Source organism: Myodes glareolus, chromosome 6 (genome assembly GCF_982192425.1).
Source record: "Myodes glareolus chromosome 6, mMyoGla1.1, whole genome shotgun sequence".
Lineage (NCBI taxonomy): Eukaryota > Metazoa > Chordata > Mammalia > Rodentia > Cricetidae > Myodes > Myodes glareolus.
In genome coordinates, this window is record NC_142031.1 from 87,432,471 (window position 1) to 87,446,761 (window position 14,291).

The window sequence follows — 14,291 nt, forward strand, 5'->3', positions numbered from 1 at the left end:
AAAAATGTGTTTATGTAATGCAGTTCCCTGCACAGTAAATACAAATCAATGTGGGAAAAACAATGGGAATTAAAGTAAGTAAACCAGATTATGAAACACCAGGCACCTCTATCCTAAGGCTTCATCCAAGGACTGATTGTCGTGATCACTGCAGATGATTTAGTTTTTATTTTTCCTGGATAGACTTGGTATACCACCTGTCTGCTCCAAGATAATAGAACAAAGTACCTTGTTTTATCCAAATAAGGACCAAGGACACCTGTATTGGTTAGTTACATTGTTGATTTAAGTACTGGGGCTCTTAGTACAGATTTTAGAGCTCTTTTTTCTGAGTAAGTGCTGGATTGACCTTTTTCCTTGCAGTCCTTCATCATCCTAATGCCCACATCTACTAATTTCACAAAGAGTAATTTGCCTCTGAAGGCAGATAATTTCAACTAACTGTTTTGATCAAGGGAAGATTTATAAGTCTTTGCCAGTTGGGCTAATTGTTCATTTAAGGTCTTTAATTACTCCCTGACTAATTTATTTTTAAGAGGCCTCTGAACTAGCCTTTCTTTTGCTCATTAGGTGCTTGGCAGTTTCCCAAAGTAAACAAGGGTTGACATCTGCTGTATAGTACTCAGTGAACTGCTCACTCTTGCCTACATCTTGATAGCATCCACTGCCGTCTTTGGTTCTCCAGACCTGGGTTTCTTCTTTTCTGGGGGCACCTTCCTTTCCAAATGGGCTAATCACATGACTTTAGTGGCTCCCATTTGGCTTAGCAAATTCCTCATCTTTGATGCTCTTAGTTCTTGTTGGGCTATGTTGCTATCGACACGTCCAGTCTGAGAGCTGGGTGATGTCTCCTAGTTTATTTTATATTCACATAATGGAAAATTTATAAAGACACATTCATTCACAGTTCTGGAGGCTGTAAAGTTCAAGAGCTTGGGGGCTGGCATCTGCTTAGTATCTGGAAGCAACCTAGTTTTTGCATCACTTCTTGGCAGATGGCGGCGGGACACATGGTCACAAGAGCAAGAGAAGAGCCCAAACTTGTGATAACTAATCCACTTCTATTACACTTCACCAAGGCTCTGCTCTCATGACCTAATCACCTCCTAGTGTTCACAATTCTACGTTGCTGCATTGAGGATTAAGTTTCAGTGTGAGTTTTGGAAGGGGTATTAAAATCATCCCTAGCAGGTGCTTTGAGAGTAGCCAGATATGTTAGCCTGCCTAGGACTCTGGAACTTCCATCTGTATGAGGCTTAGATTGCAAAAGTAAAGTGACTAATATGAAATTAAACATGAATTCAGATATAGCCACACAGTCATAAAAATTGACAGTAGAAAATTCAGGGTTTTATTTTTAATTTTTAGACTCTCTCTCTGTTTCTCTGTCTCTCTGTCTCTCTGTCTCTGTCTCTGTCTCTCTCTCTCCCTCTCTCTCTCTGTGTGTGTGTGTGTGTGTGTGTGTGTGTGAATGGATGCCACACGTGTACAGGTGCATTCAGATGCGGACGAGGACACTGAAGTCCTTGGACTTGTGAATCATCTGATCCAGATCTGGTAAATGAACTTGAGTCTTCTGGAAGAGTCGGGAGCTCACTCAGCCACTTAAGCCATCTCTCCAGCCTTGAAAATCGGGTTTTTACATGTTTTTTTCCCCCAGAATGCCTCATTTGGGTTCACAAATGCTTCTCTCACTTTCTGTTCCTTCATTTCCGTTCCTTACTCTTTAATGTCCTGGCAGTGACTCAAAGTCCACTAATTGTGTCAGGGAATTTCTCCACGGTGCCACTGCTCTGAACAGTGTCTGTTAGATGCTGGTTCACGTGCCACTCCACACTCTGACTGATTGGCTGGTAATAGTCTTTTGTCCTCTGGGAGATCCTAAAACCTTCAGTCTATCAGAGTTCCCAGAGGATCATATGGACCCTTAGCTCTGTAACTCCCTCTTTTCTCTGCAAGACTCCCTCCATCTACCATCCTTGGCTCCTACCTGACCTTGTTTTTTGGGCACTCTGCATCTATTAACAGGGAATGAAGAACATCATATACATTAACACAGCCATGGGGAAACAGAGCTACTTTTTCATCCATTCACTTAGAAGCATGTTTGCTGCTCAGCCAAATTACTGTCTTACGCCCATGAGCCTTCCAAAGGTTTTCTCTCAACTTTCAGCTCCTTAATTGAAAACCAAGTTAAAATTCCCTAGCTTCCATGGTTTTATGGTTCTTAACCACCCCTGTTTCTCCCTCTCTCCCTTCTGTCTTTCCCTCCTAATTTTATTTCATTTTACAGTGTTGAGAACCAAGCTTCAAGATAGGCACCAGTAGGGATTGGGAAGACATGGGCTCTCAATTTCATGCAAGAAATTTAGCAGAAGGCAAAGAAAAGAAGGCGAGATCGAGAAGAAATGGAGAGATGAGGGAGGCATGACTTTCTCAAGCATGTAATATTTGTGCAATGATTCCATCTAAGTTGCTTGGATTATTTTAGGTCCCACATGCACTGGTTGATTAGTAAGTGTCATCAGGAAAATGTTATCCATCAGTCTTCTCTGACTCACCAGGATCTACACCCAGAGTAAGTCATGTGCTAATCTTCTCTGTGTCAAGGAAGAAAACATGGGTAAAGAATAGCATTGACCAGCAATGGATTTCTTAAGTAAAGAGGAGGGAAAGACTGGATACTGGGTAGTCAGGTGCTGGAGTCTTTTATTCAAACAGTTCTACCAATTTCATGGTCTCTCTCTATACTTGGAACAGATGGCAACATCAGAACCATCTGGTACTCTGGTAATATTTCTACAGTTTTGTTAGCATCTCTAGAATTCGGTAAAAAGGGGATAGAGGGTCTTGTGGTTTGGAGTTTGAGCTGTAGCTTTGATGCATTTTGACTGTCTCTGCTCTAGTTTCTTTTTTGTTAGCATAGTTCTACTGATGGAGGACTATTGTCATAGGTGCCAGAGACATGATGTGTGTACAGTGTCTGTTGAGAGGTAGGTACATGCTCGGCACTTAAGAATGTTAGTTTTTACCCTCTCCTTTGTCAAGTTTGGACTATCATGAGCTACTGACTTCAGGTTCTAGGATAGCTCTTAGGGACATTTACCTATCTTATTTTTTTTCAGCTGCACTGTTGAGACATGTTGGAGCCAAGAATGAGGTTTACATAGCTCGTAGCCCCTGACTTGCAAATAGGAATTGATGGTGTGCTATAAACCCTTTAACGCTGTGTTGTTGAGTCTCTTTCTTTGTGGGTGGTTAGTGTTCAGAATTTTGTATGCAATTTTGAGTGTAGTTTTGGAATAAGCACATCTTTGGAGCCAGAATATGTGGGATCTATTATTTAAAGGCCCCTGAGAATCAGATCCTTTGGAGTTTCATTAGGATTTTTGGGATCTCTGTTGGTTATATCAGGCATAGGAAAAAATCCTTTTCATACACAGAATTCTATAGTCTGAGTCTCTATAAATTGAAAAGATCATCTCCCTTGGCTCTCTAGCACTAATGTGCTGCAGCTAGGAACTGGTAGACTGAATATGTCCCATTTCTGTTCCAGTGCAGACTTGATGTAGGGTCTAGGGCAAGTCAATGTATGTGTCTACAAATGAAAACAAAAGAGTCAAACAAAGGAAATCAGAAAGAACATCAACGAGAGTGTGGGAAGGAGAAGTGAGTTCAGTGCTATATTTGAAAGTTGGGGAGAAAAGCTGACACTTTGTAATAGGGCTTCAGAAAGGACAGAAGGGTTTGACTAGGGGAGAGGGATATAGTTGCTCTTTCAGACTGATTTTAAAAAGTCAGTGTTTCCAGAACATAATCAAAATGGAAATTTGTTAAGCTGGGATGGAGGGAGGATGATGTAGATTACGCTGAAATGCATTAAAACAGCTTAAAGCTATTTCCTATCACACCACACAGCACCCTGGGAGTGCTTTATTACATAGTACTAGAGAGTACTAGATATAATGCATGGTAGGCTTTAGAGTCTTGGGAGGAGATGCATCTGTGCAAATCCACAAGATTGCCTTTATTACCAACAAGGAGAGTTTCAACAGATGCCTGTTGCTTTGCTTTCCAAGACAAAGGGGTCTGTGGATGCAGGAGGCATGGTGGGAGCAGACACAGGTCAGTGGCTGGCTGCCCTTTCCCAAAAAGTGGGATGTGCCTTCCTTACCTGTGTGGGAGATAAGCTGTGACTTACGTCTGATGTCATTGTTTGGTCATGTGTTAGGGACACTCTCTTTCTCATTTAAATCTTTCTTCATTGACTTGTCTCTTCCTTGTCTGCTAGGGGAGAGATTGCCTTCAACCCTCTTTACTCTTATTTCAAACCCTCTCATCCAAGGGGTGGTAGTCATGTGGAGTTTGGCCCCTTACTATAACAGGCCTTGTTGCCATTAACAAAGGAAGAATTCCAGAAGTCTCAATTTAGCTTTGGCAGAAATGAGGCAGTAGTGCTAATCTGTGATGTATATTTGCAGCTAGGTTGATGGTGGGAGCAGAGGGATAACAGTGGATTTGGAGATAGTTTATTTCCTGGTGTGGGAGGTCCTTCTGTCTATATGTTGTTTTTATTGGTTAGTGAATAAAGAAACTGCCTTGATAGGGCAGAACTTAGGTAGGTGGGGAAGGCTGGGCTGAATGCTGGGAGGAAGAAGGGGGGCAGAGTTGGAGAGATGCCATGGATCTGCTGCTAAAGATCGACATGCTGAAACTTTGCTGGTAGGCCACAACCTCATGGGGATGCACAGATTAATGGAGATGGGTTAAATTAAAATATAAGAGTTGGCCAATAAGAAGTTATAGCTAATGAGCCAAGCAGTGATTTAATTAATACAGTTTCTGTGTGATTATTTTAGGTCTAAACTAGCCGGGCGGCTGGGGAAAACAAGCAGCCTCCTCCTACAGTTTCCTGCTAAGTAAATGTAGTGATTCAGGGCAAGCCAGTTCTCTTTTTTGAAGCTATGGAGAATATGCTTAATAGTAAATGGTAATAAGAGGTGAAGATGGCATTTGTGAGGTTCAACTAATGGGTGTGAAAGTGCTTGAGCATGAGTAGAGCTTTTGATGAATGTTGGCTCTTGTCACCATCTAATGGCATAGTGGGGTTCTTGTCAGTCAGACGGGACTCTCAGACAGACCCTTAGGTTTTTCTAAGAGGTGTTGACTTTTTACATGGACCCACAAGATGCCTAAGTGAAGGATGAAATCCCAGCATCTCTGTCTTCCACCTGCACCATCTTCTTTATTTTTGTAGCCATGTTAATGGCTCAAAGACTGCCCATCTGACCTAGATCATCTCCCTTCAATACTGCAGGTGCAGATATAAATCATTGTCGTAAACTCATAGCCACCTTGGATTCTAGGAAGAGCAAAACCTTGCAGCCAGACCAACTCTGGATGAGGACAATGATCCAGAAGGGAGGTCTACACTCTGGGACAGAAGTAGTCATCTCCTGGCACCAGCTTGTCCCTTTAAACAACATGCATTTCCCCAGACAACCTTATAGTGTTGGACAGTGACCAGCAAACTTATTTGAGTAGGATTGCTTAGTTGCATGTACCTCTTGGACCCACCCTTAAGTCTGTATGTAAACCTAAAGCTTGCTTCAGTACCTGGACTGAAGGTGGATTTGGGTTCACTTGACTTCTTTATCTGTCCCTCTCCCCAGTATGGCTACATTGAAGAAACATTTCTCTTTTACCTTTAATCATTAACGATCTCTTTAATTAGTGCACCGGCACAGGTGGTTGAGTCTAACAGGTTGAGTATTCTGGAGTGTAGTCTTGTGCCTGAAAACCTCTGGCTGAAATTCAGGAATCTCCAGTACTCTGTCCTTTGTACAGTATAAGTTTTTTCTCTCTGAGAGTGGGGGTGTTTCATAGGAGTCACCATTCATTCACCCATCTCCACTGGTAGCTTTCTTTGGGTGTCTGGTGAGTCTCAGGTGCTGCCCTGGGAAACTTGCTCAGGCTGGAAGTGGATAACAAATAAGCAAACAAAGAATTGGATTTGAAACCCTAAGCTACCACGTGCTCTGAAAAGAGCAGCAGAGATGGAGTAGGGATTCTGTGGTCTGAGCTGCTGTTCTACCCAGAGCATCTTTCTGCTGGATGGTCTTAGTTACATCCCTGCTATTTCCCCTCATCCATGGCTGGATCTGCGCTTGCTCAGGTTTCCCCATTCATCTTACTGCAGATGAGCACCCTCAACCACCTTTCTATTACGTCTGGCCTTCTGTCTCGAGTTGCGGGGCTTATTTTTGAGTCCTAGGGTTGGCATCTTCATGTCTCCCTTTTCATGCGCCATCCGACAGCACTGATGTCCAATTCACGAGAAAGAGGACTCTTATCTAAACTTCTCCCCACCATCAGCCTCAGCAGTGGCTGCATAGAGGTAAGAAAATAGAAAGAAGGTAGAGACAGAGCAGGGGACAGCACAGGACTTTACAACAACTAGATCAGCTTCTGAGATGCCAGCTTCCAGGCCGAGGCTGAGTAACACCAGGAGCAATGGCTAGGGGTTGGCTAGACTTAATCAGGAAGCTAAGGAAGCCTGCTTCCTTCTCAAGCATGTCTGCCTGGGACAACTTGGCACTGTCTCAGAGAGCCCCCTCAGCACCTGCCTCCTGGATCAGGCATCTCTCAGGGGAGCCAGCAGGAAGCTTGCTGGCATTTACTTCCTTTTTCGGCTTTAAAATTTCTCTCCTCTGAAACACATCAAGCAATTGCCATGATAGAGATTTAAAAAAAAAGTTCACATTTAGAGATGAAGGGTAAGATGCAAATGTCAGGGGGGGTTCTCATTCTCTTGCTCCTCTGGGGATCTCTCCTTCCAATTCTGACTGGAGAGGCTGTGAGGCGAAGGGTAGGGAAGAACCCTGGGTTGAGAGTTGGAGCATCTGGACTCTGGTCTTAACCAGATGGGAAACTGTGAATAAAGCACTCATTCTCTTTGGTCTTCGTTCATTTGTAAAATATTGGGGATGGGCAATGTAAATGGTGCCCTAGGTTATTCCAGATCTATTAATGAGATTTTACACAGCCCCATAAGCTGTAGTCACTGGAAACAGAGCTGTAAGACAGTTTGTTACTCATAGCTGCTATTCTGCTATGGAGTGGCCAGCAAAGGAAAATCGAGGTAAGGTGTAGCATGACGGCTGGCTTGTTGGGGTATCTGTTCCCACCTGGTACCCCACAGCCGGCAAGTCCCAGAGAAAATCAACCACACAGAGATCTCTATAAGTTATAAAGCAGATTGGCCCATTAGGTCAGGCTTCTTGTTAACTCTTATAACTTATGTTACCCCATTATCCTTATCTACATTAGCCACATGGCTCCGTACCTTTCTCAGCTGGGCAAGTTACATGCTGCCTCTTCGGTGGTCTGCGCAGGAGTGGCGGAGGGAGCTTCCTGTTTTCCCAGAATACTCCCAGTCTCTTTTCTCCACCTCTACTTCCTGTCTGGCTTTCCCGCCTATACTGCCTGCCTGGCCAATCAGCGTTTTATTAAAATATGATTGACAGAATACAGACAATTCTCCCACACCAGTAAGGTGTTTGTTGGTGAGATGACATGGGACTGCACACTTCTTTACAGACTGATGGCAAAAAAAATATTCTTTGTGGCTGAAGTATAGTTTCTGTTGACCTGCACAGCTGCCAGCTCACAATCACCCAGTACAGCCCTGCCGCTTACACATGGACTGGCAGTGTCTGAGCTGTGGTGAAGCACATTTTTACCAACATTGATGGTATCAGTCATTTTAATTTTCATTATCCAAGGGGAATAAAGTAATATTTAGTTGTGCTTTTAGTTTTTATTTCCTTTATGTTTAATGATGCTGAATGGTCCCATTGGGCATTGTGGTGTATCTATTTAGAAGTGTCTACATGCTTTTTGTATATTTTGAAATCTTTTTATCTTTTTATTGATGATTTGTTTAAGTTATTTGCATATGCTGGACACAGACCTTTGCTTTTTATTACATATATATGCTATAAGTAGCTATATCCAGGCAATAAATTACCTTTTTTTTTCTTAGTGGTGTTATTTGGTGAACAGAGAATTTAAAATTTGAAATCTAATCTGTTTCTTTTCTTTATGGTGCAGGAGTCTTTTTAAAGCAAAAAGATATATTTTAAATTATTTTTATGTGCATGAGTGTCTTGCCTATATGTGTACTGTGTGCATCCTGGTGCTCACAGACATCAGAAGAGCCCATAGAATTGGAGTTAATGACAGTCGTTAGCCTCCACGTGGGTGCTGGGAAGTGAACCCAGATCCTCTCCATGAGCAGCAAGTGCTCCTAAGCACTGAGCCACCTTGTTAGCCCCAAGAAGCAGGAGTCTTGCGTCTCTCTCAAGAAGACATCACTAACTTGGAGTCATAAGGCATTTCCCTAAGCTTTCTTTTACAAGTGTTTGGTTTTGTGATTGATTTCAGGTCTTTAAGGTATGTCTGGGTTCAGGTTCACGTATTCTATTGTATGTCTCTGTTCCAGTAACATTTGCCAAAAACAACTGACTTAATAAAAACAGTTTGTGGGAATAAGGTGGTGTATGGCTTACATTAACTAAAAATGCTTCTGCATGCTTTCAGATGTGTCCTGACTTCCAAATTCTCACTAATAAAGACTGTTTTGTCAGGCGTAAGCACTGGGAAAACCTGTAAAATTTGCTTAAAATTGTGAATGGTGTTATATGGGAGTGCATATATCTTCTTGAGAGCTTGACTTAAAATTTGGGCTAATTATACACAAAAGTGGGGTTTGGATTATGTCACACATACATGCACACAGACACACACCACATGCAGACTTTTCACATCATTTCCACTCCTTCTCCCCATACCAATTCCTGCCATGTTGCCCCTCAAGGCAAATGTGTGTGTGTGTGTAAAGTCCATCTGTACTGTATTCCTGTTTCCACAGTGCACCCCCCATTGTATACTCCCGCCGACAGTGCACAAAGAATCCAATATCCCATTCTCGCCAACATTTGTTATCCTTACAAAAAATAAAAGCCATCCTAGTAGGTGCGAAGTGGCCTCTCACTGTAGTTTTGGTTTGTATTTCTCGTTAAGTACATGTACACATCTGCTGCCTTTGGATTGCCTTCTTTGGAGAAATGTCTGTTCAACACCTTTGCCCAGTTTTAAACAACTCATTTCTTCATTTCATTTCATTCTCTACTGAGTTGTAGAGGTTTCTTACATATTTTGGACTTTAGTCTCTTCCTGGATGGTTTTTGGCCATTTCTTCTATTCTGGAGGTTGGTTTTTCACCCTGTTGATTATTTCCTTTGCTGTTTAGAATCGTTTTAGTTTTATGCAGTTAAACTTCTCTACTTTTGCTTTTGTTGCCCATGAATTTTGGTCAAATCATTTCCATATATCATGAAGCTTTCCTTTTATTCTTATTATGTGTGTGTGCACATATGTGTGCATGCATGTGAGTACCAGAGGTTGATGCATTATCCTTAGTCATTTCCACCTTATTTTTGAGACAAGGTCTCTCCGTGAATCTGAAGCTCCATCAACTCAGCTTTATCAACTGTATGCATAGACCAGCAGTCATGCATTTATACGTGCACATGCTCTCACACACAAATACATTCATAAGTGTGCATGCATATGTATGTATGTATGTATGTATGTATGTATGCATGCATGCATGGCTGTGTAGAGACATGTATGTAAGTATATGCTTATGTAAGGACGACTCTGTGTTAAGCAAATTCTGTTGTCCACGTGCAGGTGTGTGTCTGTATCTGGCTTATTTGGCACATACACCATGGACTGGTGCAGGTGCTTTCTCTATCCTGTCAACTATTGTTCAGTCTGTTAAATTCTAGTGGGAAACAGATGACACTCAAAGCATTTTCAAATAAAAACATAGGACTGCTTGTAGTGGTGCAGACTAAGGGGGAACTAAGGGGGAGTGGCTCCAGGCGGACCATTACTTCAAGAGACGAAGGTGGTTACAGACGTCCAGAGAGCAGATTTATGCAGAAAGTGATTTCTGACTGACCACAGCTATAACATCTGCTAGAATGATGCATCCATCTCGCTGACCCAATAACGGGAAAATATCTGAAGCCAGAACTTGGTTTTCTCTTCCTTTTCCCCTTTGATATCCAATTGGAACTTCTCAACCTTCAGATTTAGCCACTTATGGAGATACGTCAGTGCTATGCACATAGGCAAGCCGTGTGAAGATGGGTGAGGACTGGCGTTGAAAGGGCAAAGGGAAGGTCACCGACCTGTGGTTTCTCTCATACTCTTCCCTGAACACTCACCATCCACTAGGCTCTGTACTAAACCTTTTTTATTACACTGCTGTTGTGACATACCCATCCTTGTCCTGGGCCTTGGAGGAAGAGACACACATTGACTTACCCCAGGTCAGAAATAGAAATAAGCTTTGAAAGTTTGTCCCAGTCCATTCCAAAGTTACTGGTTTGAGTATAAAGCCATAGTGACTGTAGATATTTGTGTTCTGTCTGCTGCCCAGAGAGGCTCTGGGGCTAGCAGAGAAACAGAAGGTTTCTATATATGAGTAGTATTTTCCTGAAACAGGATAGAAGAGTGGTGTGGGTGTGGGAGCTCAAAGACATAATTTTTGGGGCAGAGGAAAGTGTGGAGCTAATGGTGACATGCTTACAAAGGTGCCGGGGACTGGGATGAGTTCCATCAAAGCCCTTCTCAAGGTCCTTTAAATTGACAAATAATGCATTTTTAACGTTTGTATTTTATAACAACATGTCCTGCATGAATTCACTCCTCCATCAACAGTGTATTCGAGTTTCCTTATTTCCACACCCTCACCAGCAAGCCTGCCGTCTCTTGTCTTTTTGCTACTAGCTGTTCTAAGTGGGGTGAGATACTTCCCTGAGACTTTGATTTAAAATTCTCTGCTGCTAAAAAAACCTTTTTCAAGATTCTTACTCGAGGTCTGGTGACTCTTAGGGGTCCTTAGGCAGAGTTGCTTGCTAACATCATTATCCCACTTGGAACAAGTTGCAAATTAATTACAGGTTTAAGGGTTTCACTGGACTGGTGTGAGCATGCGCTTGGGAGCAGGGATGAATCCTTCTGTGACAATGAAGTCGATATTAGTTATTGGTGAAGGATTTAGATTTTAAGGAAGTCTGGGTAGGTAGGCATCCCTTGTCCCTTTTACGGATCAAGAGGAGTACTGCAATGTGATATCCAAGACCACTCGTCTCAGTGGTCAAGGAACATGCCATGTCTTCATTAAACAGAGAACAAAATGAAGAAGGCAAGGTCGCCAACAGACATTTAATTCAATGCTAGACACTGTGCAGTGGGAGGGAGGTGGGAGCTGTAGCTCTAGTGCCCTCTCCTTTCCTCCACCCTGGCCTTAGGTCTTCTGATAGATGTGTGATTGTTTCTATCAGATGGGACTGGAGGAACTCAAGGCATTCCTGAACCTGTGATGTGTCAATCAGAAAGGCAAACTCCCAGGACCACAGAGTTAGGACAGAGCAGAATATATTTGGCTCAGTTGCCCAGTGTCTTATCTAACTTGAGTGGTAGCTAGTCATCTGACCCTGTCTGATAGTCTAGAGATGACTCCATCTCAAGATTTCTTTTTTCAAGACAGCGTTTCTCTGTGGCTTTGGAGCCTGTCCTGGAATTAGCTCTTGTAGACCAGGCTGGCCTCAAACTCAGAGATTCGCCTGCCTCCTCCTCCAGAGTCCTGGCATTAAAGTTGTGTGTCACACCACCCAGCCCGTCTCAAGATTCTGTGGAGCCTAAATATGTTCTCCTTTTAGCAGCAATGGAGGGAGTAGCAGTAGCGGAAGTACCCTTTACTGAGCACTTCATGTCTGCCAGTCACTGTGGGCACACAGTATACCCTTCCCACCATCCCTGCAGCGCAGTGTGGAAACACATGATCTTCTTTGATCTCAGAATGACTTTGGAATAGATGGGCAGACCCCACCCCCACCATATGTGTTTGTCCGTGTGCCCATGTGCACATGTTTGTGTGAATATAAACTCATGTAAGGTGTTCAATATCCCTCCACTCCCCTCATTTACAGGGGAGGATCAACACACGCTGCAGAAGATTCAGAGGGCACAGTATGGTCATTTTAGTCAGGATCATCTTTAGTATCGTTGGTAATTTGTTTGGCATTATCTTAAAATTATTTGGGTCAGATAATCTGTTGGGAAGTTAGTATATTATTCAACCTTGTGATTTTCTTTCTTTAATTGATATTCATGTAGATATATTCTTCCCATTGTTGTTTGTTTGTATGTATGTACATGTATGTATATCTGTGTATTTGTGTGTGTACGTATGTATGTATGTATGTATGTCTGTGTATTAAGATTTTTTTTCTCTGTAATTTGGCTCTTTTTCCCACTCAATAGCACACTCCAGAAACCTCCCCAAGTCAATTTTTTTAATCCAAATTTACCTTTAGTAGTTCATAAAGTACTGGCTCCCTGAAGCACACTATTGCACTTACCCATTTCCAGATCTTTGGGTTTGTTCTTTGCTTCTAGATTTTTAATTGTGTGTGTGGTCTTGAGGAACAATACCAGTGTTTAGAAATCTAGGGCGGTGATGCTCCTGAGAGGTCAATGGACGGGATGTAATTTCTAAAGTGGTCACTAGATGGCAAAGTTGTCCCAAAGTGTTGGTAAAACCATGAATTGTCCCAAAGTGCCAGTAAAACCAAGCCTAAAGTGCAACTGCAGGAGGCAGAGGAGCTGGCTGCTGGGTAAGGAGCCCTGTGTAGATGGCACAGGTGAAAGAGACTTATGGCATTACCTGGTTCATGTTCTATTATTTACTACTGCTGCTACTATTATTGTTTATCTTGGGAATTTTAATATCTGTGAAAAAGTTCTCTGAGCAATTCTCCCTGCTCCCTCCCTGCTAGTCTGTCAGTCTGTGACTAGCAGGCTCCATAGCATAACTAAGATGGCTCCCTCTGAGTGAAGCCTGTTCTGTCCCAAAGACCCTGGTTCTGTGTGGCTGGGTCTTGTGGTGCCCCACAAGACACTACATGTTGGGTCAGAGGGAGGGGAGCCCTGGGACCACAAGGTTCTCTTTTCAGGCCCGGTCAGAGCTCTTCAAAGGTCTCAGTGTTCAGCTGTGGGCATGCCTTGTGGGCTGTCTCTGGGAAGAAAAGCTCTTTGTATTGTTGTACAGTATCCTGATAGGAGACAACAGCTATGGCTGACAGTCTGGGGGTTCGCAGAGATCTCAAAGTGCTTCCTACAAAGACGGGTCTCATTCCCAGAGAACTGGGTGATGTCGAAGCTTTCCTCATCCAGGCTGCTGAGGCAGTGGCCACTTATTCCAGTTCTAGAGGATAAGACATGGAAGTCTATTCTGCCTCCTTGGGAGAACCTCAGCCCCTTGCCAGCAAATTCTGTCTTCAGGACTTCCACAAACTTCTCCTGGATCTTCTTCTTCTTGTCCAGTTCAGAGAACTCGATCCTCTTCCTTTAGGGTGCCACTGTGACTGAGGGGCAGAATGTTCAGCATGTCATTCTGGAATCCAATAAGGTTCCATGCTTTTTGGGCAGTCTGAGCAAGGCTGAGTATGAGGCTGAAGTTGATCAAATCCTGAAAGAGCTCCTCCTCCCCAAGGGTGGTTCTGGGATGTCTGCTTGGAGGGTAATTGTCCGCACTTATTCTGCACTGCCCATTTTTCAGAAAACACACAATCAAACTTCATCAGACTTCATCCCTGCCACCTAGCTGCTCAGCGATCTCCGAGCGGTCAGAGCCACCCACCATGCCGATCTGCTCCCTACTTCTGGTGAGCTTGTGTGAGGGTCCCATTCATGCCAAGGAGGCAGAGGATGCACACTTTTCTGCAGGTGCCCTCAATGGTGATAACCATGGCAGCAGCTAGGAGTGCCAAGCACTGTTACTGTCCATGTTATTTTATTTTTATTGCATGCGTGACACATAAATGCATTCTACCTGGAAAGGATTCACTCTCCACACCCCCTTTCCTGCACTTGTCCCCCACCCCAGAGAGAACCAGGTTTGAATACTTTGGGGTATTGCTGTATAACCCATCCTATGCACCATGCACACATGTATTTGGACATGTATTCATCCATTTCCTTAATAAGCATTCTCACCACTGCCCCATTTTGTAAGAGAGGATAGTGCAGAGCTGGGGTCCTGTTGTCAGTGCAGAGCAGATCTTGTCCTATGCATCCACACAGACCCACGTTGTAAAAGTTGACTTTAGCAGCGGTTACTGCAATTGAGTGAAACTATTTAGCCCTCATCA

At 43.2% G+C, this 14,291-nt stretch overlaps 1 pseudogene; it reads right to left on the minus strand.

Annotated features, from left to right (window-relative positions):
* Positions 1-12,657: 12,657 nt before the first annotated feature.
* LOC125388312 (phosphomannomutase 1 pseudogene) lies at positions 12,658-13,889 on the minus strand (annotated as a pseudogene).
* Positions 13,890-14,291: the final 402 nt, after the last annotated feature.